The sequence below is a fragment of the Dama dama genome, chromosome 11 (genome assembly GCF_033118175.1).
Source record: "Dama dama isolate Ldn47 chromosome 11, ASM3311817v1, whole genome shotgun sequence".
NCBI lineage: Eukaryota > Metazoa > Chordata > Mammalia > Artiodactyla > Cervidae > Dama > Dama dama.
Window position 1 is genome coordinate 101,874,824 of NC_083691.1, and position 24,988 is coordinate 101,899,811.

The following is a 24,988-nucleotide window of genomic DNA, read 5'->3' on the forward strand; positions in this document are numbered from 1 at the left end:
TTGCACTGCAGCTCGTTCTGGCTCCCTGCCTGGGGGATGAGCCTCTGCCCCTCCCCACACGCCCCCAACACACAGTCCCCTCTCTTGACCACCGGCCTTGGAGGGACAGCTCTCCCTGAGGATGAGAATTTCAGAGACGGAAGGAATCTCTCATTTGCTGCAAAGGTAGCTTCCGGCTGGCACTGGGCTTCATCCTGATGAAGTTTTACTCTCTGGTGAGGATGGGCTGGAGAGAGCTTTATCCACAAGCTGGCATCCCCTCTCCCCACTTCTGGCTCCAGCTCTGCCTCCCACAGGAAGTCCATCCCAGCCATGGAGGGCGCCCAGGAACCCCAATCTGATGGTGTAAACCTTCTTGATTACACCACTCCGGGTCCCCTCGATAATTATATGTGGGAAGAGAAGGTAAAAGATGGCCCCGACAGTGACTGTGTGCACCTAGCATCCCACCCTGCACTGCCTCTTACCTCCCAAATAGTAAAGAATGAAGTCATCCAGCTGCTATGCATCAGGCAAATTCAAGGACTGTGGACACAGCAAGAAAGAGAGCAAAGGCGACTGGGAGCAGCTGCTTCTCCCGCTGCACCGCCATCTCCCTTGGAAATGACATTTATTTCTAACTATCCCGAGCCTCTGACTCACCGGCTGCCCTGATTCTTCCTGCCAGCTGCAAATTTTTGGAGCTCTTTGTCATCGACAGGAATGTCCATGATTGCTAGTGGTCCCCACAGCCTTGGGGCCTGGCTTGGTGGCAGAGTACAGGAAAGGGACACGCTGGACAGTCATGGTTTGGCAGACCAACCACCTCTGCTCCGAGCTGCAGATGAAAGCCCCAGTCTTGCAGAATCTCACCTCTAAGGGCCACAGATCAGCTATAAGGCAGGGACAAAAGGATGGGGCAAAAGGAGGACACTTGGGGCCACATTTAACTCTCGTTGTTTTGTTTTGTTTTTTTTTTTTTTTAGTTCTACCACTTTATTGCTACCAACCCATTTCCCTCCACCCTCGTGCACACATGCTCAGTCATGTAATCCCATGGACTTCAACCTGCCAGACTCCTCTGTCCATGGACTTTTCCAGGCAAGAATACTGGAGTGGGTTGCCATTTCCTTCTCCATCGTTGTTTGTTTTTTTTTTTTTAAGGCCCCTTATCTTTTTCTAGCAGATCCCAGACACCTCCAGTCCCGGAATCGAGGGTTCAAACTGGTGTGTCCCTTCCCCTTCACAAGTCTGTGAACAGAACAGACTTGATTGGAGCCAACTGTTCTCCTTTCTGAAGATCTGAGCTGGAAAGCCTCACATCCATTCTTTCAGGCTTGAGGGCCCCGGGGAAGCTGAAGGCAACTGCAATCTGGGAACAGGGCAGGTGGCGGAAGTAGGGGAGTCTCATGGTATCCCTGATGCAGAGCGCATGCAAATGGACATCAGCAGATGTGGAGATGACACGATGTCTGGCCAGGTAGAAAGAAAACCCAGAGCAGCGTTTGGACAAATGTGCTACCTTGATTTCCATCCAAAAAGCAACAGAACTCAAGGTGAGAGCTGTCAGCTCATCCAGGTGGCAGGTAGAAAATCAAGGCCAAGGTCAGAGCACACACTCACTTCCAAAGTGGACACTCGCTCCAGAGGGGTCTGCGGGGACCCGACGGGTGAGCACTGGAAACTCCTCAAGCCACCAGTTTACTCCAAATGCACCTTCCGCTTCACGGACATCACAGGATCTGCGGTCAAGGTGGCGGCGGTGCCCAGGGGCGCCCTGTCTGTCTAAAGGGTTTGCTGGCAGTGCCCGGTTCTCAGGTTACCTATCTGGTGTCAACCTGGGGCAGCCGTGGGACTGGGACATGAGCAAGATGGCAGTGTTTCAAACAGACACCCAAACACCTGTTTTTCTTGTGAAGCAAAAACAAGTTAATAGTCACACCAAAACCATGAAGAAAACCACAAGTGACCCAAGGATTTCTGACTCACCCCCCAGTGTGAGTGCTTTGTGACATTCCACCCAAAGCCGTCAGCCACCTTCGGGGGCACAGAAGCGCCAGTCAGCAGTCCTTTTGTTTCCCTAACTGGGGGTGATTACCCGTGTGTGCCTGCTCCCAGATGGCTCTTGCTTTCAGACTGAAAAAAAAGAAGAAAGAATAAAAGAACAACAGCCAAAAGAAAAAAGCCACTCAACTTTCCCTTAAGCTCAAGTGACTAAGACAAGCTGGCAGGGACCCTCCCTCAGACCATAATTGTGGGAAACCGCTTGCAAAACAGTGTTCTCTGTAAGATAAACTGTCTGTTCCCAGCAGCCAAGTGCCACACCTGATAGAACCAGTGAGAGGTGTCCTTTAAGAAAACTTCGAGAAAACCTTGAGAAAGCTCACTCTCCTACGCGCCAGGAATAGCTGTGAAGACTGACTTTTACAGCCTGAGAAATACATTTTTTTTTTTTTTTAATCTTAAAAAAAGAAAATATTCAGCACAACATTCACCCAATTCCGGAAACTTGTGTTAGCAAGCTCGAACCCAGTCTGGGGCCCTGTGACCTCCCAGGAGCAGAGGGTCTGGCACATGCCAGACGCAAGTCAAGGCCCTTTTCTGGCCAGCCGGGCCTGCAGGAGCCACGAGTCCAGCGTCCACCAGAGCCCCGGGGCGGCCAGGCCCCAGAGCCTTCCTGGGCTTGACACGCACCTGCAGGGAACTGGGCCCGGCCCCCAAGCCCAGGCTGCCTTCCTCGGGCGGGGCTGCAGGCTCAGCGCGCTGTGAAGGTGCCTGTTCCCCATGCCGCCCCCAGGGAGGGCAGCGGGGCAGGGGAGGACTGGGACCATCTACCCCCGTTCACTTCCCCCTCGGGGTCTGACCGGAACTGGAGGTGGCAGAAGAAGCGCCAGCCCCACCTCCACCTGCCCTCTGCCCAGCACTGCTCTTGGGCGCCCAGACCCTCCACCCAGCTGCCCTGCTGTGCCTACGCTGGTTTTGGCCCCCTGGAAGCTCGCGGGGGCCCAGCCCACTCAGACCCCCAGGGACCACCCCGTAAGCCGGCCGAGAGCCCGGTGCTCAGGGCTTAGCAGCAGCCGAGGTAACAGCCGGGACGCAAAGAAGAAACAAAGCGTAGGCGTATGGAGCTGTTTGGGGCCCTGGGTGAGCAGGGGCCGGGGGTCAAAACCCCACCTGCAAGAGCTACCCCCCTACACACTTGTCATGTGAGCGTCAGCCTAGGGCACAAGGAAATCTGCCTCCGCTCAAAGAAAAACAGCTCCTCCAGAGGTCTCTCCAGGTGCTGGGAAGCACCGCCATTCAAACCCCGCCTCCCAGGTGGGCGGAGCTCGTTACCTCGGCCTCTCTGTTGCTTGTTTCCTGGGATGAGGCACAAGAAACTAACATTCACCGAGGGCCTGCTGAGCGTTCTCACTAGGTTTCAATACAGGGTTACGGACCAGAGTTCTTGGCCTCTTTAATCAATAGAAACTGATCAGAGGCCAGGAAGAAACTCAGGTAAGGCTTTACTGGGGCCCCTGCTGCAGCAGAAGGGCTGAGAACCAGCAACAGGTTTCCTTCTCTGCTCCCTCCCCAAGGCGCGGCATTGAGCTGCTTCCTTATTTGGGGTGAGGCTAGGGGTGTGTCCCGGGGTCGGTCTAGAGGGGTGGCTTGTTGTGTGCAGGGGGCATGCGCAGTACCCTGCTCTTGCTCCCAGCTCTCCACGTTGGGCTTCCCTTGTGGCTCAGCTGGTAAAGAATATGCCTGCAATGGGGAAGACCTGGGTTCGATCCCTGGGTTGGGAAGATCTCCTGGAGAAGTGAAAGGCTACCCACTCCAGAATTCTGGCCCGGAGAATTCCACAGACTGTATAGTTCATGGGGTCGCAAAGAGTCAGCTGAGCGACTTTCACTTTCACCCCAAGTTGGGCTTTTTGGTATCTTTGTACCTCAGTGTCCACAATTTGCCCAACTGCGCATGCAGGTGGTTATTTTTAAACACATAGAGTTCCTTTGTATTTTGTTGCTCCAGGAGAGGTGTATCTAGGTGCAAGCACTGCATCACTGCAGCAAAGGGTCCCAGGTCCCCACTTGTTTCAATAGGATCACAGTCAACTTAAAAGGTGGGCAGTTTTGCCCATTTTAATTAAAAGACACTTGCTTCTTGGGAGAAAAGCTATGACAAACCTGGACAGCACATTAAAAAGCAGAGATAACACTTTGCTGACAAAGGTCTGTATAGTCAAAGCTATGGTTTTTCCAGTATTCATGGATGGATGTGAGAATGAGACCATAAAGTAGGTTGAGAGCCTAAGAACTGATGCTTTCGAACTGTGGTGTTGGAGAAGACTCTTGAGAGTCCCTTGGACAACAAGGAGACCAAACCAGTCAATCCTAAAGGAAAACAACCCTGAATATTCATTGGAAGGACTGATGCTGAAGCTGAAGCTCCAGTAGTTTGGCCACCTGATGCAAAGAGCCAACTCACTGGGAAAGACCCTGATGCTGGGAAAGATTGAGGGCAGGAGGAGAAGGGCCAACAGTGGATGAGATGGTTGGATGACATCATCGACTCAATGGACATGAGTTTGAGCAAACTCTGGGAGATGGTGAAGGACAGGGAACCCCGGCGTGCTACAGTCCACAGGCTCACAAAGAGTTGGACACCATTGAGTGACCGAACAACAAGAATGGATGAAGAAGCTGAAGCTGAAGGAGATGATGTAATGTGTGCAGGGCCTTGTGGGCAGCTGTCGGGCCACCAGTCCCATCCATCGGCATCAGAGAACTGTCCGTCGCTGGTCTGCAATCACACACGCAGGCAGCGGGGGGGAACACACAGCTTCTCACTTTCCAGCCGCACCTGGCAGAGGCCAGTGCCCTGAAGAAAAAGGATCTGCAGGGTCGAATACTTGAGCCTCTGCCACAGGGTGGCCCTTGGCTCTGGGCATCTCCGGGAAAAGGTGGGGGTGGGGCAGTCCAGAGGGTCTTCTCCCCAGAGGGCATCTTTGAGCAGCCTCCCCAGGGCCCTCTGGCACCTCTCGTCAGCGTCACAGGTGTTGGCCGCTGTTCGGCCTGCTGCACGCATGCAGCCATGTCTTTAGCCAAGACATTTCTACAAATCTTTTTTATGGGTATTGAAAAGAAATAACCTTGAATTTGAGAGTTGTAATGTTCCACTTCTGCAGCACTCAGAGTCTATCTCACCCCTGAGGCTCCAAACCCAGCCATCAGCAGGAAAAAAAATCCTCTGAATCTCAAGAAAAAAGAAAACAATCACTCCAAAAAGCCAAGACCCCCTCTCTGGACACCTTACCTTCGGCGTCTACAGACTTAGAATGATGTGTAAAGTGAGAACTTTGACACTCCTTGGAGGGGAGCGTCCAGCCAGGCCCCACGAAGCACAGGGCCTGCTGGCTGGTGACCAGAAACAGAGAAAAGCCAGGAGTCACAAGACTGTTGTCCGAAGGCCTGCAGACCCACTGGCCGCGACTGCTGATCGCAGCTTAGGCGATGCGCGTGACTTTTACCTGGATAGAGTCTTTAAAACCTGGTGGCCCTACAGGTGAAAATAATAAAGATTTTAGTGAAGACTTAATGAAGCCAAGACAGTTTGTGGAACATTCCAGAAAAGAGCTCCTTAACTCTGCTGTTCACTGGCTTTTTATTTTTTCACATTGAATGAGCATGTTTGTTAATTGGTACATAATTACTGCACAGCGTTGTGTTAGATTCTGCTGTACAGTGAAGTGGCTCAGGTGTAAGCATACGGTTACCCCCTCCCTCCTGGGTCTCCTCCCCACCTGGCAGCCACCCCGCCCCCAAGGTCGTCACAGAGCACCAGGCTGAGCTCTCTGGGCAGTGCAGCGGCTTCCCACTAACCGTCTGTTTTACACATGGGAGTGTATTTATGTCAGTTCTGCTCTGCCGACTCATTCCAGCCTCACCGTCCCTCCACCCTGCATCTGCATCCACATGTTCATTCTCTATGTCTTCATTTCTGTTCCTAGAAATATTTATCAGCACCATTTTTCTGGACTCCACATATATGCGTTAATCTGCGATATTTGGGCATCATACTCATTGTTGTTTCCACAGGGTGGGACACCAGGAAAATTCTTAATATTCATGCATTTTCTTTCTGCTTTTTGGCCTAGAGCTCTTTAAGTAACCAGTCATATCTTGACCTCTCTTCACAAACTTGGATTGATCTGCAAAGACATTCACTGCAGCTTTATACATAGTTGTAAAAAAGTTGGCCCTGTATATTTGTCCCATGAGTTGGGAATGGTTACATAAATTATGCTTACATCCATAAGATGGAAGAAACAGCAAGTCCGAGATGATGTTTTTCAAGGCTGTTTAACGACGTGGAAACATGGTTATGTAAGCACGCTGTAATGTGAAGTGGTACCAGCCTCACCAGACCTTCGCCACATGCCAGGCACTGTGTAAAACACAGCTGGGCCCCATCCTAACTGTAGGGTGTGGGCACTATGATTAATCCCCACTTTAGAGATGAGGAAATCGAGGCACAGGGAGTTTATGTTTCTTGCCCAGCTCAGACAGGTATAGTCAGGATCCAAACCCTGGAAGTTTGGCTACTGAACTGGTGTTTATAACCACACTCATCATTCTGCCTCTCAAGGAATATGTGTCAAATCATCCATTGAGGCCGTTAATCAGGGTTTGCTAGAAACCTACTTCTTGAAAAATATTATACTGAATGTTTGACCCCAGAGTCAAGATGGGGAAGTAGGGAAGAAATACAGAAGCATGGTGCTGGTGAGTTCCCACCAAGCAACAGCTGGTATGGTCCCATCTGTGCAACGGTTGGGCGATGAACATGGGCAGTGCTTGTCTCTGGGGCTGGATTTCAACCCAAATGGATATTCTTCCTTGCATTTTCCTGTTGGAATTATTTTCCTTTATGGTGAGTATGATTTGCTTTTACAGAGACCTTTTGAAAAGGTCAGAGTTTAATCATAGTCCAGTTGGGGCAATATGCCATAAACTAATAAAAAGGGAGATGTAAAACCCCCACAATGCTCAGAGCAGCACTGTTTACAATAGCCAAGACATGGAGGCACCCTAAATGTCCATCAGCAAGAGGATGGGTAGAGATGCGGTGTATTGTAATGGACTCTTACTCAGCCATAAAAAAGGATGAAATAATGCCATTTGCAGCAACACAAATGGACCTAGAGAGTATCATACTAAATGGCATCAGTCAGAGAAAAACAAACACCATATGATATCACTTATTTGTGCAATCTAACATATGATACAAATGAACTTACTTACAAAACACATACAGATTCAGACATAGAAAACAAACTTACAGATCCTAAATGGGAAAGTGGGAGAAAAGGATAAATGAGGGGTTTAGGATTAACAAACACAAACTACTGTATAAGAACTAGTTAAACAACAAGATCAAATATCCTGGAGTAAGCCATAATGGGAAAAACTCTGGAAAAGAATATGCATGTCTGTGTTTAACCAATCACTTTGCAGTACACCTGAGGCTGACACAACATGGTCAATCAACTATACTTCAAGTTTAAAAAAGGAAGATGCAAACCGCTGTCCTGGCCGGGGGTGGGAGGATCCGCCCGGCTGAGAGCCAGGTGAGCGCAGAGGGTGTGTGCGGAGTGCCTGGAGTCAGGGTCTGGGTGTGGCGGACTCGGCAGGGCACAAGGAGTTTCAAGAAGGCTGGTTCTGCTGTGGTTTTTCTTCTTGAACTAAAAATGTTTGAAATGATGCAAAAGAGCACAATCTCTCTCCATTTCTCTTCTCAACCACCAGGAAGGGGCACACCATACACCCAGAAGGGTTCCCTGGAAGGACAGGTGACGGGTGGGCAGGGCCCAGCTCAGCCGTGGGAGAAGAAGGGCCCACGCGGCTCACACCACAGAGGAGGTTCTGGGAACAGAAACCACAGGTGAGTCAGTGTGGGGAGAACTATGTGGAGAGTCTTTAATCCAGTCCTCAGGTTGCAAAGAGCTTTCCAGGGAAAGAGACAGCTGCCCCCACCCCCACCAAGTCAAGTGGCAACAGACTCAGGTCACACGGGTCCTAACACAGTCCTCCTGTCCTGCCCTGCCGGGCTGACAAGGTCAGAGGAGCCTCTCCTCCCAGCCTGAGGACTCTGCTAACGGCTGTGCACACCCACCCCCCGGGGCCTCCGTGGAGATGGGCTCCGGGATGACTGAGCGGTCACCATGGTGTCTGTCAGCCAGCACTGGGTTTAGTGAAGAAGTCTGGGGACTTCCCTGGTGGTCCAGTGGTCAAGAATCCACCTGCCAATGCAGCACACACAGATTCCATCCTGGGTCCAGGAAGATCCCACACACCACAGGGCAGCTGACCCCCGCGGTCCACGACCACGGAGCCGGCCTGCCTAGAGCCCAGGAGTCGCAACCAGAGAGGCCGCCACCGTGAGAGGCCCACTCGCTGCAGCTAGGGCAAAGCTGAAGCAGCAGTGAAGACCCTACACAGCCAAAAACAATAAACAATTTTTAAAAAAAAGAAGTTTATTGATGCATCAGACTCAGCTCCCTATTAGTAAATAACCCCATTCCAAGTTTTCAAAGAAGAGTCTGTGTCTAGAGACGAGAAGGAAGGGAGCAAACGGAGAGGCAATTTTGCCCAGAGGAATGAGTCAGAAATACACCAACCCTAGTCTCGCTAAACCCTCATCACAGCTGACGACTCCAGCGCTGTGCGCCCAGCACTCACCAGCTGTGATGAGCGGTTAGGCATTTAGGCTCAGTGTATTTCTGACTAAACGAAACCCTGAAACAGTGAGCTCCTTTCATGCTCAGTAACCTCGTACCGTGGCTTCTACTATTGCCCCCTCTTACTGACAAGAGCCGGAGGGTCAGCCAGCAGGTAACTGGCAAAGCTCAAATCTCAGGATAGGTCAGGCTGTCTCCAAATCCCTGGCTCTTGGCCTCCCTGCTGCCCGGAAATGTGGCAGCAGAGGGCCTCCTTCTAAAGTCAAGTAGACACAGGAACAGGCCAGATACCCACACCTAACACAGGGCCATGTTCATGCTGGAGGGGCAGAGTCCTGTCACTCCAAATGCCAGCAGCATGGCAAAACATCACCAAGCCGCTCCAGACTTTGTTCAGGACAAAACCAAGGGTGTCTACAACTCCTGTGATGCAACAGCAACTCAGGCTGGAGAGAGAGACAGGAGCAGAAGGAAAAAGATCCACGACGAGGGGCAGACACTGTCTCCCAGACCCTGGTGGTGGTTGTTGTTTAGTCGCTCAGTTGTGTCCAACTCTTTTGCAACCCCATGGACAGGCTCCTCTGTCCCTGGGATTCTCCAGGCAAGAATACTGGAGTGGGTTGCCATTTCCTCCTCCAGGTGATCTTCCTGACCCAGGGATTGAACCAATGTCTCCTGCATTGGCAGGCAGATTCTTTACCACTGAGACACCAAGGAAGCCTCTCCAATCCCTGAAGTGAAGTTGCTCAGTCGTGTCCGACTCTTTGCGCCCCCACGGACTGACTATAGCCTACCAGGCTTCTCCGTCCATGGGATTTTCCAGGTAAGAATACTGGAGTGGGTTGCCATTTCCTTCTCCAGGAGATCTTCCCGACCCAGGGATTGAACCTGGGTCTCCCACATCATAGGCAGACACTTTACCATCTGAACCACCAGGGAAGTCCCAATCCCTGGACCCAACCATAATGTGCCCTCTGCCAGCTGATGAGTTGCTGTCAGCAGGTTGGAAGGTTTAGCAGAAGTGCCGAGTGTGTGTAGGAAATGCCTAGTGCCCCTCAGTCACCTCAGCTGGGCATTCAGGGTCCCCCAGCTCTGTGCTCCTGTCTCCCCATGACTCTGCAGTCGCCTGGAACCCTGCCACCCTTCAGTCCCAGCCACCTCGGGGCCCAGGACCATCCCTGCTTCACCTTGAGCATCACCAGCCCCACTTTCTCCTTCTGGGGGTTCCCGGCTCCTCGTGCTTGGGTGAAGGAGGGCAGAGAACAGACCTCATTGCTCAGGGAGCAGGTACTTCCCTGAGACACAAGCTCTTAACCCAGGCCCACGGGTTGTCAGGCGGGCTGTGCAGACCCTCTGCCTCTCCAGTGGGAGCTGGGCCAGCACTTTCCTTGGGTTCTCAGAGAAACCACCCTGGTTAGGTGGGTGAGTGCAGGAGGAGAGGCAGAAATGCCTTAAGGAATAAGCCTCCTCCACTCTACTATCTTCCCTGGTGGCTCAGACAGTAAAAAATCTGCCTGCAACGCAGGAGACCCAGGTTCGATACCTGAGTCGGGAAGATTCCCTAGAATAGGGAATGGCAACCCACTCCAGCATTCTTGCCTGGAAAATCTCATGGACAGAGGAGTCTGGTGGGCTACTGTCCATGGGGTCACAAAGAGTCAGACAAGACTGAGTGACTAACAATTTCACTTTCACTCCACAGTCAGGCTCCCTGTGATCCAGAACAGCACCAGCTGCAGCAAAAAATGAGCATCAGGGGCTTCCCTGATGGTCCAGTGGCTAAGAACCGACCTTCCAATGCAGGGGACACGGGTTTGATCCCTGATCACAGGCTTCCCAGAAACGCAAGACCAACTCCGGCAGGGAACTCACCCAGGAATTCAACTCACTGCTGGGCCTGCTACAATACTCTCTCCCTTTATTCTTGTACTATTGTTTTCTTATCATGTATTAATTAAATACTCAAGTAATAGATAAGTCCTCATTCATGCAGACATTACAGAAGTGTACAAAGATGTACCAGAGCACGCCCACACTCCCGCTATCATTTTATACTAATTATTCTGGGAGGGGCCAAGCTGAACCCAAGGTCTAAGCTGCCTGTAGAGAGCAACATCCAACAAGCAGAAGGAGGCAGAGGGAGGTGACAGCCTGCACAGGGCAGCCTGAGGGATGTCAGGGAAGGCCTGATGGCAGAGGCAGAGGGGTCAGAGGACACACCCCGGCCCAGGTCCCTGAAGCACCCAGGCCTGGCCACTTGGCAGAATCACAGCCTCCATCACCCACTTAGCGTCTTAGGAATTAATTACCTGATGGCTCCAGGCAGAATCTGGGAGCTTGGAGGAAGCTGCAGGCAATCTGCAGAGGCCTGTAGAGTAGTGTTTGATGCCACATATCAGAAGAACCCTCCGAGGATGGATTTTTATATTTTCACATTTACTATAGCTCTGATTGTGTCTCAAAGTTACTAGTTCTCTGATAGAAGAACTTGGTTGTGATAAGTTTATCAACAGCAAATAGCAAAGGGACGAAACTACTCCAAGAGAACCTCTGTGTTCAGGACAGTCTTCTATCAGTCTAGTAGCTTGATTTAAAAAAAAAAAAAAAGTATATGAGAATAAGGCAATGCACTGATGAAAACAAAGGAAGCTTATCATGAAAAAGCACTGGAAAAAATCAAGACAAAAAATCAAAAGCATCATGAGACTCATCTAACATTCTTTTTTTTTTCTTTTCTTTTTTTCTTTTTTTTCTTCTTTAGAGACTCCTCTAACATTCTTTTGAATTTGTATTGATCTGGGTTCTTTTCCTTGCATTGTGGACATGTCTTCCAGATTGCTCCACTTCCAGATTGTAAAGGAGAGTTTTGTAAACCTGAAGCCTGATTAAGAAAAATTGCCAGTGAGCCTGGAGTAGAGGAAAGTTTAGGGGAGAATGGATACACATACGTGTATGGCTGAGCCCCTTTGCTGTTGACCTGAAACTATCACAACATGGTTAATCGGCTGTGCCCCAATACAAGATGAAAAGTTTTTGGGTTTTTTTTTTTTTTTTTTTTTTTTTTAAAAAAAAGGAAAATTGCCAGTGATAAAACCCACGATGATGAAGGAAATTAGAAAACAGTGCTGACAAGAATAAGGAACCATAGTTCTCAGGACTGGAAGGTTATAAAGAAAACTTGAGGTTTTCAGAACATGTGCTTTGTTCATGTCAGACTCATAGACGCTTTTAGTGTAGGATTGGTTTTGTGTTTTGGGGGTATCTCATTTGGCAAGGAAAGTACCTCCTAGTGTTTGTCATGTTTTCAAGAATATTCGAAATTTCTGGGGAAATTCTGTGAAGAATTAGATTCTAAGTCCCTACAGGCCTAAGTTAAAGGCAGATGCTTCCAACTGAAGCCCAAACACTCCTCCGGGGGCCTCAGCTTTGAAGATGTCAGGGAGAGTCCAGGATGGACAGAGCCGCGCTTCCCGAGGGCGCGGCCACACCGCTTGCATCTCACCCGCCCTGAACAATGCATGCAGCGTTTACTAAGTCTACTTTACAAGTGTTCTATTAGAAGACTGTGATCTAGTCACTCACGAAATCCAAGAGCCCACTGAGGCCAGAGAGGCAGGGCTGACTCTCTAAGGCCACCAGAGTCAGATGACAAATCCCAAAAACCCAAATAGTTTACCCACCGATTTCAAAACCCATGGAGAGGCATCAGGACCTGTATTCCCTACTCCCTTGCCCTCTTTTATTCTTGGCTGTAGTCCTGCACGCCTACCCCACGCCAGTCCCCCGAGTCGTCCTCTGCCCCAGAAGCGTGTTGAGAACTGATCTGGACCGAGGAGGAGGAGGAGCCCCCAGAGAGCCCCGCCCCCCGAGTGTCCCGCCCCCGTCTTCCTGGTTGAGCTGGTGCCCGGAGCTCTCTGCTCCTCTCTGCTCTCCATCAAGGCTCAGTCCAGGTCTCCCTCCAATGCATGCCATACCATTTCAGCCAGACTCCTGTATCACATCCCCCGGCAACATGATAGTGATGACCTCCAGGGACTAGAACTCCCTCCCCAGGGAGTTTCCAAATCACGGGCTCACAGGACTCATTACTAGAGAGATGGATAAGTGGTGACAGCCAGGAAGTGGGGAGAAGTGGGCAAGAGCCAAACCAATGTTCCCCACTCGCAGGGCTGCTTGTTGGAAGTGTGTCTGGATGGCCGGCCATGTCACCAAGCATGCTGCCTCCCGTGGTGGGGAGGGGCAGTAACCCTCTCCCGTGGGCACTGGTGGTCACTCAAGTACTCTCAGCGTCCAAAGGTATGCAGAGTCATCCCTTGCTTCATGTCAGGCCAGATGTTCCAGCCCTGACAGAATTCACAGGTACGGCCGGGGTAGGAGCTGGAAGTCACCCATCCCGAGCCGGGCTCCTGTGGTCACCCTCTCATGGGTGCTGGGGGAAGCTCCTTTGTTCTCCGTGGCCCCTTCCCCCACTTTGGTGTGGTCGGTGGGGGCGGGGGAGGCGCTCACTGTGGTCTGGCTTCAGGGTAGAGTAACCACAAGACGATCAGTCTGCAAAATTAAACTCAGGGGGGCAGAGTTCCTGTGTGTTCTCCTGCTAGAAAGGCTTCCTCGTGGTCTTGAGTCCTATGTCAAAAATGGCCCCTTGTGAAAAGAACTTATGGTTATGGGGGAAGGATGGGGGGAGCAGGCTGTTAGGGAGCTTGGAATGGACATCTACACACTGCTGTATTTAGGATGGATAACCAACAAGGACCTGCTGTAGAGTATAGTACAGGGAACTCTGCTCAATATTATATGTCAGCCTCCATAGGAGGGGAGTCTGGGGGAGAATGGATGCATGTGTTTGTATAGCTGAGTCCCTTTGCTGCTCACCTGAAACCGTCACAACTTTGTTCATCAGCTATGCTCCAATATAAAATAAAAGGTTTTAAAAAAAAGTCCTCTGTGAGCATGTGTTGTAGATACACACATGTAGGTCCCAGGAAGGAGTGGGGAAGGGGATAGAAATCATTCCCACTGCATTTATCACATTATGTGTAAATTGTCTCAATCCATCTGTGCTTAATATGAAAAGCTGCATTCTACCTGCACAGGTGAGTCTAGGTGGTTATTTCAAAAATGGTAGTTCCTTATCCATCCCCCCGCCACCAGGGTAATGTTTTCCACCAAGCTGATTAACAGATAAAGATATGGTACATATATACAATGGAATATTACTCAGCCATAAAAAAGAATGAAATAATGCCATGTGCAACAGTATAGATGGACCCAAAAATAATCATACTAAGTGAAGTCAGTCAGAAAGAGAGACAAATACCATATGATATCATTTGTGTGTGGAATCTAAAATATGACACAAATGAGCTTCTCAGTGAAGCAGAAACAGACTCACAGAGAGAGAGAGCACGCTTGTGGTTGCCACGGGGGTGAAGAGGCAGGGCAGGGAGAGACTGGGGACTTGGGACTCGCAGATGCAAACCGTTATCTACAGAGTGGATGACAAGGTCCTGCTGCAGAGCCCAGGGAACTGTACTTGACACCCTGTGATAAACCACAACGGAGAAGCATAAATGCACAAATGCCCTTTCTCTGTCCACTCCTCCCTGCACGCCCCTGAGGTCACCCCCAGTCTAGGCCTTCCCCGTGCCACATGAAGACCACCACAGTGGTACACAACGTCTTCCCAGGCCAGTCCCCCTGCCCCAGTGTCTCTAAGAAATCAATGCATTCAGCAAACGCTTACTGAGAAGCTTCCAAATGCCAGAACTGTTCAAAGTCCTGGTGCTAATCAGAAAAATAAGACAAGCAAAGTTCTTTGCTCTCACATATCTCCTTAAAAGCCAGGAAACAATTCACAAGAGTAACGTCAAGTGGTGATAAGTAAAACAGAAATAAGCAGGGTTAGTTAAGGAATAAAGAATGATAGAGGGCTATGTTATGGCAATTGCTCACAAAATGTCTTAGATAACAGCAGGCTTCTAATCCTCATCACTGCAAAGGCAGATGAAATTCTTCTGTAAACTCCAGTGAGATAGAAATTTATTTTAAAAGCTCGGGCAAGTCCCTGGAATAGAAATATTTTGTTTAAAAGCTTTCCTGAACTTTGATATTTTAATAAAGACCCCATGATATGAAGCTTATTTCTTGGTTATCAAAAAAAAAAAAAAAAAAATGAGGGGCTTCCCTGGTGGCTCAGTGGTAAAGAATCCACCTGCCAATGCAGGAGACATGGGTTCAATCCCTGATCTGGAAAATCCTACATATTGCAAAGCAACTAAGCCCACACGCCACAGCTACTGAGCCTGTGCTCTCGTGCCCAGTAGCCGCAGCTGTTGACGCCCTCAATCCACAGACCCTGCGCTCTGCAACAAGAGCAGCCACCACTACGAGGAGCCTGCACACAACTGCCGCTAGCAAGCAGCCCCCACTCCCCACAGCTAGAGAAAAGCCCGCACAGCAGCAGAGACCCACCTAGCACAGTAAAAAGTAATAAAAGTGTGTTTTTCAAAAAAGGCGAACTTCCCTGGCAATCTATAGTTAAGACTCCATGCTTCCAATGCAGGGGTTGCAGATTCAATCCCTGGTCAGGGAATTAGATCCCTCATGCCGTTTGGCAAAAAAAAAAAGAAAGAAAATGGCTGATGGAGACAAAGCTGCTATTTCACACAGAAAGGCCCTGGGAGCCTCTGTAAGGAGGGGCCTGCAGGGGATGAAGAAGCTAGCCATGCAGATATCAGAAGACAAGTGTTCCAGGCAGAGAAAACAGTGAGTGCAAAGGCCCTGGGGCAGGCGCATGCTCTTTGACTAAGGGCAGTCAAGTAGTCTGATAAAGAAAGAGAAAGTAAGCAGAGTGATCTGGGTTAGAAGTGAAGTTACAGAGGTATCACAGACCAGACCATGGAGAGCTTTGTAAGCCATGGAAAACACTAGGAATATCAGACTGAGAAGAATGGGGAACTATTTGATAGTTTTGAGCAGAGAAGTGGAATGACCTGACTTGGTTGCAGAGGATGCTGAGGACAGCCTGCAGTGGAGGGAGGAGAGACACAGGGAATCCAGCTGGGCATCACTTGCGGTGGTCCAGACACCGTGTAAGGATGGCTTTGAGTGCCAGGTGGGGAGAAGTGGATGGATTCTGGACATACCGCAAAGGTGAAGCCAACAGAATCACTGATGGGCCAGGTGTCAGTCGTGAAAGAAAAAAAAGTATCAGAGATGACTCAGAGTTTTCACCTTGAGTAGTTGGGAGGATGCAGGGGTAGGAGGTCGGCTGCAGGAAGAACCGGCTGGGGAGAGAGCAGGGAGAGTGCTCAGTCTCTGGGGTGTGTCAAGTTCACGATGACTGAGGTCCAGGTGGAGATGTGAAGCTGGCAGCTGGCTCTGTGTCTGGAATTCAAGAGAGACTCCAGACTGAAGGCTTATACAGGATAGAAGAGAGTGTGTAGTTGCTATTTTTTCTTTTTTCTTTTTTTTGGTCTTAAACAGTAGTCTTTATTTATACAAAGCAGTGCAAAATGAGGCAGTTCCTCAAAGGGTGACTCGGAGCTAGAAAATCCATCCTGGGTGTGAAAGTGTTAGTGTTAGGTGGTAAACCCTATCCCACTCTTTGTGACTGTGGACTGTAGGCTGCCAGGCTCCTCTGTCCATGGGATTATCCAGCAAGAATACTGGAGTGAGCTGCCATTTCCCACTCCAGGTGCAGTTGGTGTTTGATGTATTGCATGTGGGTGCACGCGCACACACACACTGCATGCAGTAACACAGTTGACACTTGAACAACATGGATTTGAACTGCACAAGTCCATGTGTACACAGATTATTTTTTTCAATAAATACACGCTACAGTACTACATAACCTGAGGTTAGCTGAATCCAAGTCACTAAGTTATGCCTGACTCTTTGCAACCCCATGGACTATAGCCCAGCAGTCTCCTCTGTCCATGAGATTTTTCCAAGCAAGAACACTGGAGTGGGTTGCCATTTCCTCCCCCAGGGGATCTTCCCCACCCAGGGATCGAACCCAGGTCTCCCGCATCTCCTGCACTGGCAGGCGGGCTCTTTACCTGGGAAGCCCAAATCCAAGGATACTGAGGACCAAGCTGAAAAGTTATACACTGCCTGCCAATCTCCTTGTCATTCTAGAAGCAACCAAATATATGTCTGACATTCAGACCATCGACAGAGCAGAGATGTTTGCTGGTGGACAGATGCAAACCGACAGCCCTGAGAAGGAATCTAAAACCAGACTCAGCTGTTCACTTAGAGGGTGAGCAGAGAAAGAGGAGCAGGCTCTGTGAATGAGCCTGGGGACCTCTAGCATGTTTGTCTAAAACAAAGCTTCAGCTATTCACCCCCCAGAATCATCCAAGACGTCCGTTGTCCAAAGGCTTGGAGTACAGAGTCTGCTCATCCTGCAGCCTTACAGGCCCTCTTCCCTTCTTCATGGAGCTTCCATCAGGCCGGTCCCAGTGCAACTGCCCCCTCACACCACGCCCACCCCACCCCCAGAGCCTGGTTCACTCTACTGTCCTCTGTAGGAGGGTCTATGCTGGGGTGTTCTTTCTGCTTGACTCATTCCAACTAAGCCACCCAAGACTGTCTAAGCCCCGGGCTTCCCATAAGCACCGCTATAACCCCTGTCCCAGGCTTCCCTGGTGGCTCAGCAGTAAAGAATCTGCCTGACAATGCAGGAGCCTGGGTCCAATCCCTGGCTTGGGAAGGTCCCCTGGAGAAGGAAACGGCAACCCACTCCAGTGTTCTTGCCTGAGAAATCCCATGGACACGGGAACCTGGAGGGCTACAGCCCATGGGCTCACAAAGAGTCGGACACAACTCAGCAACTAAATGGCAACTCCTGGCCTGTGGGGTCCCCCGTGGGGCCCCCTCCCAAGGGCAGGCCAGGGCCTCTGGCCTTGACCACTGCCCAGGCTCCACTCACGCATCAGCCCACACGGGAACGCGGTCTCTGACCTTGCGAGGGCGAGGATGGATCTCTGTTTCCTGGCTTCCCTGGTGCTCGGCACTGCCTGGCACTCATGACGCTGATGAGCGCTGTGTAGACAAAGAGAAGGGCCATCCATCACGGCGTCCTCAGCGACCCCTGCCCCGGGGTGGCTGCCCCCAGCATCCGTGGGCAGCCAGCAGCAAGGGAGTCTGACCACAGGGTTATTTTTCTCTTCCTGATAATCTGTGCTCAGCCCAGCACCCTCCTGCTCCTCACGAGAGAAGAAGTGGGGGCTTTCTTCCTCCCACCCCATGACTTCACCCCTCTTGGTGGCTTTGAATTTGGGCAAGAACAAGATCAGGTTCTCCTGGGGTCCCCTCCCCCCGTGCCCACGACCACCCTTCCCACAGGGAGAAGTGTCTACCCTCCCTGGAGGATGAAAGAGTCTTCCTCCAACAGCAAATTATTTCTAAACTGTATATCTTGTTTAATGCATTTCAAAATTGAAAGAAAATACTTCCCCCACAATTACAGTCATTTTGTAACTAAACCCCACAGTTTCCCAGCTCCTTCCAAACCTACTTATTTTAAAACAGAAAAACACTGCTGTTTCCCAACATGGTCTTTATGGAGTAAACCAGGGTGCATAGAGGCGACCGCTTTACTCTCCAGAATTGTCCTAGGACCATTGGATTAAAGACAAATTGTGTGTGTGTGTGTGTGTGTGTGTGTGTGTGTGTGTGTGTGCGCGCACACGCGTGTGCTAAATCACTCAGTCATATCCAGCTCCTTGTGACCCCATGGACTGCAGCCCGCCAGGCTCCTCTGTCCCTGGGATTCTCCAGGCAAGGATACTGGAGTGGGTTGCCATGCCCTCCTCCAGGGGGTCTTCCTGACCTAGGGGTTGAACCCATATCTCTTACCTCTAACCTGCATTGGCAAGCGGGTTCTTTACCACTAGAGCCAGTTGGGAAGACCAAAGGCAAATTAGAAATCGTGAATGCTTTTCTCTTTCGGAGAGATTTTGAAAGCCAGGTTTTCAGCGAGGCAGGTTCTCGTGAAAGTACACGGTACCAGGCAGGGCCCCTGAGCCCAGCCAAGGACACGGGGAAAGCTGACCCCGTGACTACCGGCGCCTGGAGGCTGGCGGGCCGTGGGCCAGGGATAGCCTCCCACAGCCACGGGCCGAGGCGGGGGCCTCCCGGGACCTTCCCACCTTGGGGCAGGACCCCCACGCCTTCTCTACCATGAGCTGTATTCCAGGAAGCGACTCACAGACGTAGAGACCAACTTCCGGTTGCCAGGGGACGGACGGGGGATGGATGAACAGGGAGCTCAGGACGGACACGCGCACACGGCTGCATGTAAAACAGGTAATCAACGCAGGCCGACCGTGCAGCGCCGGGAAGTCTGCCCCGCGTGCTGCGGCAGCCTGGATGGGAGGGGAGGGGGAGGATGGATACTCGTGTATGTGTGGCTTTGCTGTCCATCTGAAATTGTCGCAGCATTGTTAATTGGCTATACCCCAATATAATATAAAAAGCTTAAAAATAAGAAATAAAAGGCAAAAAATTCAGAAAGGAAGGAAAAAAATGAGCTGCAGTCCAGAGGTTTGTGGTGTGATACTTGCTGGTGTCAGCTCACTGTTCTCAGTGGGAAGATAGAGACATTCCTCCCTTCCCACCCCAAACAAGGCTTTAGATGGAGTGAACCTCACCTAAACTTGACCCCGGGTCTTAACCTCCACGTGTGTCCCCTAGAGGTGCCTGGACTCCCACTCCAGAGCAGTCACAGGTAAACTAGGTGTTCAACAGCAACCACAGCTCAGAAACGGTGAAAATGTGAGGCAGCATCCTGAGAATTTAGGATAATAAGAAAAATCCTTTTTTTCTAAGGCCAAATTTTACCTAGTGATGAAAAGTGATGCTGTCTAAAGGCCACAAGTCGCATGATATGAAGACACAACAGGACTGCAGACACAGCGCGTGCCTGCCGTGAAATATGCAAGTTATGGTTGGGTGAGTAGGATTTTGGTTCAGGAAGAGGAAAAAGTACTGGAGTTGCATTGTGGTGATGGGCTTCCCAGGCGGCCCTAGTGGTAAAGAACCCGCCTGCCAATGCAGAAGACGTAAGAGATGCTGGTTCAATCCCTGGGTCAGGAAGACCCCCTGGAGGAGGTCATGACAACCCACTCCAGTATTCTTGCCTGGAGAATCCCATGGACAGAGGAGCCTGGCCAGCTACAGTCCATGGGGTCACAAAGAGTTGGACACAGCAGAAGTGACTTAGCATGCATGCACAGTGGCTACAGAACAATGTGAATGTACTTACTATCCCTGAACTGTACACTTAAGCATGGTTAAAATGGCAAACTTGAGTTATGTAGATTTTAATCACTATCACAAAAATAAAATATTTATAAGCTTAAAAAAAAAAACAATAAGCTGGCTCAGAGTTAGCAATGAAGAGGAGGAAATATCCACTCAAACTCCTAGATCAACTTGGGTTAAATCTCCCTTTAACTTTTCAGTTACTTGAGCCAATAAATTTTTTTTCTTGGCCACATTATGCTGCCAGCAGGATCTTAGTTCCCTGACCAGAGAACAAACCCACGCCCCTGCAGTGGAGGCGGGGCATCTTAACCACTGGACCACCAGGGAGGTCCCGTAAATTTTTTTTAAGTCGTCAAATAAAAAAAAAAAAAAAATGGCAAAACTGATTTCAAAAGAAGCAACCATTTCACACTTTGGAAGGTGGAAAGGCACGATGAGCAAGGGGCTTCTGAAATACAGTGCTTGGGGCTTCCCTGGTGGCTCAGTGGTGAAGAATCCACCTGCCCGTGCAGGAGACTTGGATATGATTCCTGATCCAGGAAGATCCCACATGCCGTGGAGCAACTAAGCCTGAGTGCCAGGAAAAAAACAAAAAATAGAGCGGTGACCCAGGTGCTGTTCACAAACAGGATGCCCCCAACCCCCCCCCCCCCAAAGGGCTCTTAAAACATGCAGGACGTTCAAGTCCAAAGCCAAGTCAAGTGTTTCGGGCCCATAATCCTTTTTTTTGATTGGGAGTCAGTTTTCACCAGGTGTGAGACACAGACTCACTGACCCCAAGCAAGCACTTAGCAGAAACCTTGCTTAGCCTCAGACACTTGTCATCTTGGATTTAAACATGACCCAGCCTGCCCCCACCTCACATGAGATAAAGGTCAGGAAACAAAACAGCTCAGCAAGACATCACTTCCCCCCTGATTTGACAGCCTCAGATATTTTCCCCTCTCGCCCGCAGGCGTGATCTCAACAAGGATGAACTTGAAACTCTCATTTGAGGCGCACACACAAAGCGGACACGTGAGGGCTGGAAGGATCCTCACAAGGCCTGACTCATACTCGGACTGTGGCGAGAAGAGTCTGGTTCCCTTGGGAGGACATCACAGACATTCGTACGGCACTCAGAGTTCAAAACTCAGAGTTCAAGACGTCCAGAGATATGTAATCATCTTTCCCCTAAAAGCCACATACCTTAATTACATGTGGGATCTGATAAACTTCTCGAAAATCATTGCACAGATAGAAATCCGTGGATGTCAGGAAGACCAGTTACATGTCCTGGACTGTAAGTACCCATTCGGGAAACAAATTGTTCCAGTCACCTTGAAAAACAGTTAGGCAGTAACTTACAAAGTTAAACATAACATCTACCCTGAGATCCGGCAGACCCAAGAGAAATGAAAAGAGAAGCCCTCACAAAGACCTGTACGTGAATGCCCTCAACAGCTTTATTCTCAATCACCCCAAACTAGAAACACCTTTAACGTCCATTATCTGGTGAGTAAAGGCGAATGGTGGCACATTCATATGGTGCAAAGCCACCCAGCAATAACGAGGAACCACCGCTGACGCCCACAAGGACAGGGACAAGCCCCAAACAGATTCTGCTGAAGGGAAGAAGCCAGATGCAGAGACTGCGCACTGTTTGGGTCTGCGTATCTATTTTATTTCTGGCTGTGCTGGGTCCTCGTTGCTGTGTGGGCCTTTCTCTAGATGCGGCGAGGGCTCCCACTGTGACGGCTTCTCTTGCTGCGGTTCTTGGGCTCCAGTATCATTGTTAGTCACTCCATCGTGTGCAACTCTCTGCGACCCCACAGACTGTAGCCCGCCAGGCTCCTCTGTCCGTGGGATTCTCCAGGCAAGAATACTGGAGTGGATTGCCATGCCCTTCTCCATGCCAACCCAGAGATCGAAGCTGTGTCTCTTACATCTCCTGCATTGGCAGGTGGTTTCTTTACTACTAGGGCCACCTGGGAAGCCACACAACTACACATAATTACCAAAATTCATTAAGGGTGCCTTTTCTTTCACACAAATTTTATCTCAATACCTTTAAAGGTTCCTCACCTCCGTTCTACAAAAAATTCAGTCTACATGTCAGTCCCTGTCCTTCTTTACCGAACTTTCTGTCTGCATCTCTGTTCCAGCAGAAGGCTGTGGTGACATGGAATCAGAGGCCAGGAGGGATTCCCTGGTATCCTGTCACTTCTAGAACAAGGGGGTCTATATCAGGACACACCATCAGAAAGCCGGAATGGGACCCATAACCTGGACTCTGGTACATCCCTGGAAAAACAGACAGACATAAGCATTCCACCCCAGACAGATGCATTCCATCCCCCCACAGAAGAGGGGGGCCCCCCACAGAGGAGAGGTTCCCCAGGGGAAACATCGCCCCAAGGATCAACCCTGTGAGTTTCCGGACTGCTCAAGAAAGGCCAGTGTGATGGTTAGAGATTACCCGGAAATAAGACAAAGGATCCCTAATAAGCCATGAGCATCTGTCGTTCAAGGGAGGAGGATGAATCTGTGAGAATCAGAGGGACAGGAACACTACAGATGTACGTACAGACATGTGTCACCCCTCAGGGTCTAGCCCGATTCTAGAGGACCAAACTTCTCTTTCTTCCTCACTAGAAAACAAACCAGGAAGCTGCTTCTTTAGGGGGCAAGCAGTGAAGGTCATCTGTGTTATTCTGTCAAATTGACACATGCCCTGAGCCTGGGAAAATTCTTGACCAGGCATGCGAGGCACCCACAGTCGGTGTTTGCAGGTCAGCAAACTGACCACACTCCCTTCTCCACCCCCACTGTCCTGGAAAGGTGTTGGGCAAACCCAGGATGATCAACACTGCCACCTGACATGCCAGGCATGGCTGCCAATTTCTGTGAAATAACAAAGACATCATCCCAGATTCTCTTGAAGCCAAAACCCCGAATAACACCAACCGTGCCACAGCTGCCCCCAAATTAAAGGCTGCAGTGGCCAGGCATGAAAGGACCGTGAGGGCTCCCCCAGCTGTGGCCCTCGGTCTTGGCTGAACGCTGCCCACATTCCCCATTTCACAAGCCACAAGAAGGTGCCGGATCATTTGCAACCAAACTCCAAGGAATTTGCACAAATAGAGGAGGCTAGCTAATGCCCCGACTCAGCAAAGATTCCACAGCCTTCGAGTTTCTCAGGCTCCTGGTCAGACGAGCTGACCTCACTTTCTGTCCTTCTTCCTCCCAAGGGTTGTGCTTCTCATCTCTAGGAGGAAGGCGGGTTCTCCATACTCAGTAACCCTTCCAGGAGAAGAAAAGGCCAGGCAGACCCTGCCCATGCTGAATTTAGAAGAAGAGCCATGACAAAGAGGAAGACGTAAACTACAGGGGGAAGTGTGCAGGGTCATTAGCTCATGAGTGGCCAAAGGGGATCAGCATTGGTCAACCTCTCCTGCGTTCCACACCCACAGATACAGCAAGTTTGCATTTTAAATCACCTGCCCCAAAGGTGAACTTCTCTCCAGTAAATGGAGCTTCTCAAACACCAGCAAGTGTATCTCAGAACTGTGAACAAATGAGGACTTCCCTGGTGGTCCATGTGGCTAAGATGCCCGGGCTTCATTATACAGAGTGAAGTAAGCCAGAAAGATAAAGAACATTACAGCATACTAACACATATATATGGAATTTAGAAAGATGGTAATGATAACCCTATATGCAAAACAGAAAAAGAGACACAGAAATACAGAACAGACTTTTGGACTCTGTGGGAGAAGGTGAGGGTAGGATGTTTCGAAAGAACAGCATGTATATTATCTATGGTGAAACAGATCACCAACCCAGGTGGGATGCATGAGACCAGTGCTCGGGCCTGGTGCACTGGGAAGACCCAGAGGAATCGGGTGGAGAGGGAGGTGGGAGGGGGAATCGGGATGGGGAATACGTGTAAATCTATGGCTGATTCATATCAATGTATGACAAAACCCACTGAAATGTTGTGAAGTAATTAGCCTCCAACTAATAAAAAAAAATTAAAAAAGAAAAAAAAATTTATAAATGAATGATTTGGAATATACTATTTATAGCTTGTTTTTAATTAAGTATAAATTTAAAATATGCCATGTATTATATGGTCTGAGGTTCTCAATTACTTCAAAAATACTAAGTACAGCACAACACTAGTATTTCCATGATTTAGTTTTCATATTTCTATACATAGTTCTATTTTCTGCCTGGATGAGAACAGCCAATATTTAAGTGTTAATTACCCACTATAAAAAAAAAAAGATGCCCGGGCTTCCAATGCAGGGGGCCCAAGTTGGATCCCTGGTCAAGAAACTAGATCCCACATGCCACAACTAAGAGTTCGCACTAAACATCCTAGTGCAGCCGAGTAAATAAACAAACATTTAAGATAAATAAAATCTAAGCATCCATTAAAAAGAAAAATAAGAAGTGAAACTGATTTTTTTTAAAGCTGTAAAGAAAAAAAAAAAAAGACGAGAAACCTGAGTTAAGTAGAGACAGGAGACCAGAAGAGGGCACTGTCACACGCTGCAACCATAGCAGAGCCCGACGGGAAGAGCAAAGACACCTCTTCATTCCTTGCCTCGGCTCAGCCAGTGAAAAACCACAGGCTCCTGTTTACTAGAACCACGCCAACTTCCTCTTCCCTTCTATGTGTGGCTCACCGTGGTTGCAAACCCCAAATTGCAATTCTCTGCAATAAACTCATTTTTGCTGGAGAAATATCTGGACGTCTGTTTACTTCAGATCAACAGAACTAGTGCCAAAGACAGAGGTCAATCGACCAGGACTAGGGATGCATGTGCTGTGGGAAGCCATGACCAAAATGAGCTGTCCTCAAGAACCCCAGGTCTGCTCCTCACGGTCCCAGGCAGCCTTCCTGCACCGTTAGTCTCAGCCTGCATCGCCCCGGCTATCATCCGGGGCACTGCGCTGTGACATGGGAGTGTCACGAAAAGAGAATGAAATGAAATCAGCACAAGGGATACTCCCGATCCCTTTGGA

At 49.7% G+C, this 24,988-nt stretch overlaps 2 long non-coding RNA genes across 3 annotated transcripts in view; one reads left to right on the top strand and one right to left on the bottom strand.

Annotated features, from left to right (window-relative positions):
- LOC133065231 (uncharacterized) overlaps window positions 1-18,009 on the bottom strand; it is a 49,763-nt gene extending 31,754 nt beyond the window's left edge. For both annotated transcript variants that reach the window (XR_009694875.1, XR_009694874.1), the window contains exon 1: window positions 17,669-18,009. This is a non-coding gene — a long non-coding RNA (uncharacterized LOC133065231). The remainder of the gene's footprint in view (window positions 1-17,668) is intronic.
- LOC133065229 (uncharacterized) lies at window positions 3,340-10,608 on the top strand. The gene is made up of 4 exons (XR_009694873.1): window positions 3,340-3,477; window positions 7,476-7,588; window positions 7,767-7,902; window positions 10,401-10,608. It is a non-coding gene; the product is annotated as an uncharacterized LOC133065229 (long non-coding RNA).
- Window positions 18,010-24,988: the final 6,979 nt, after the last annotated feature.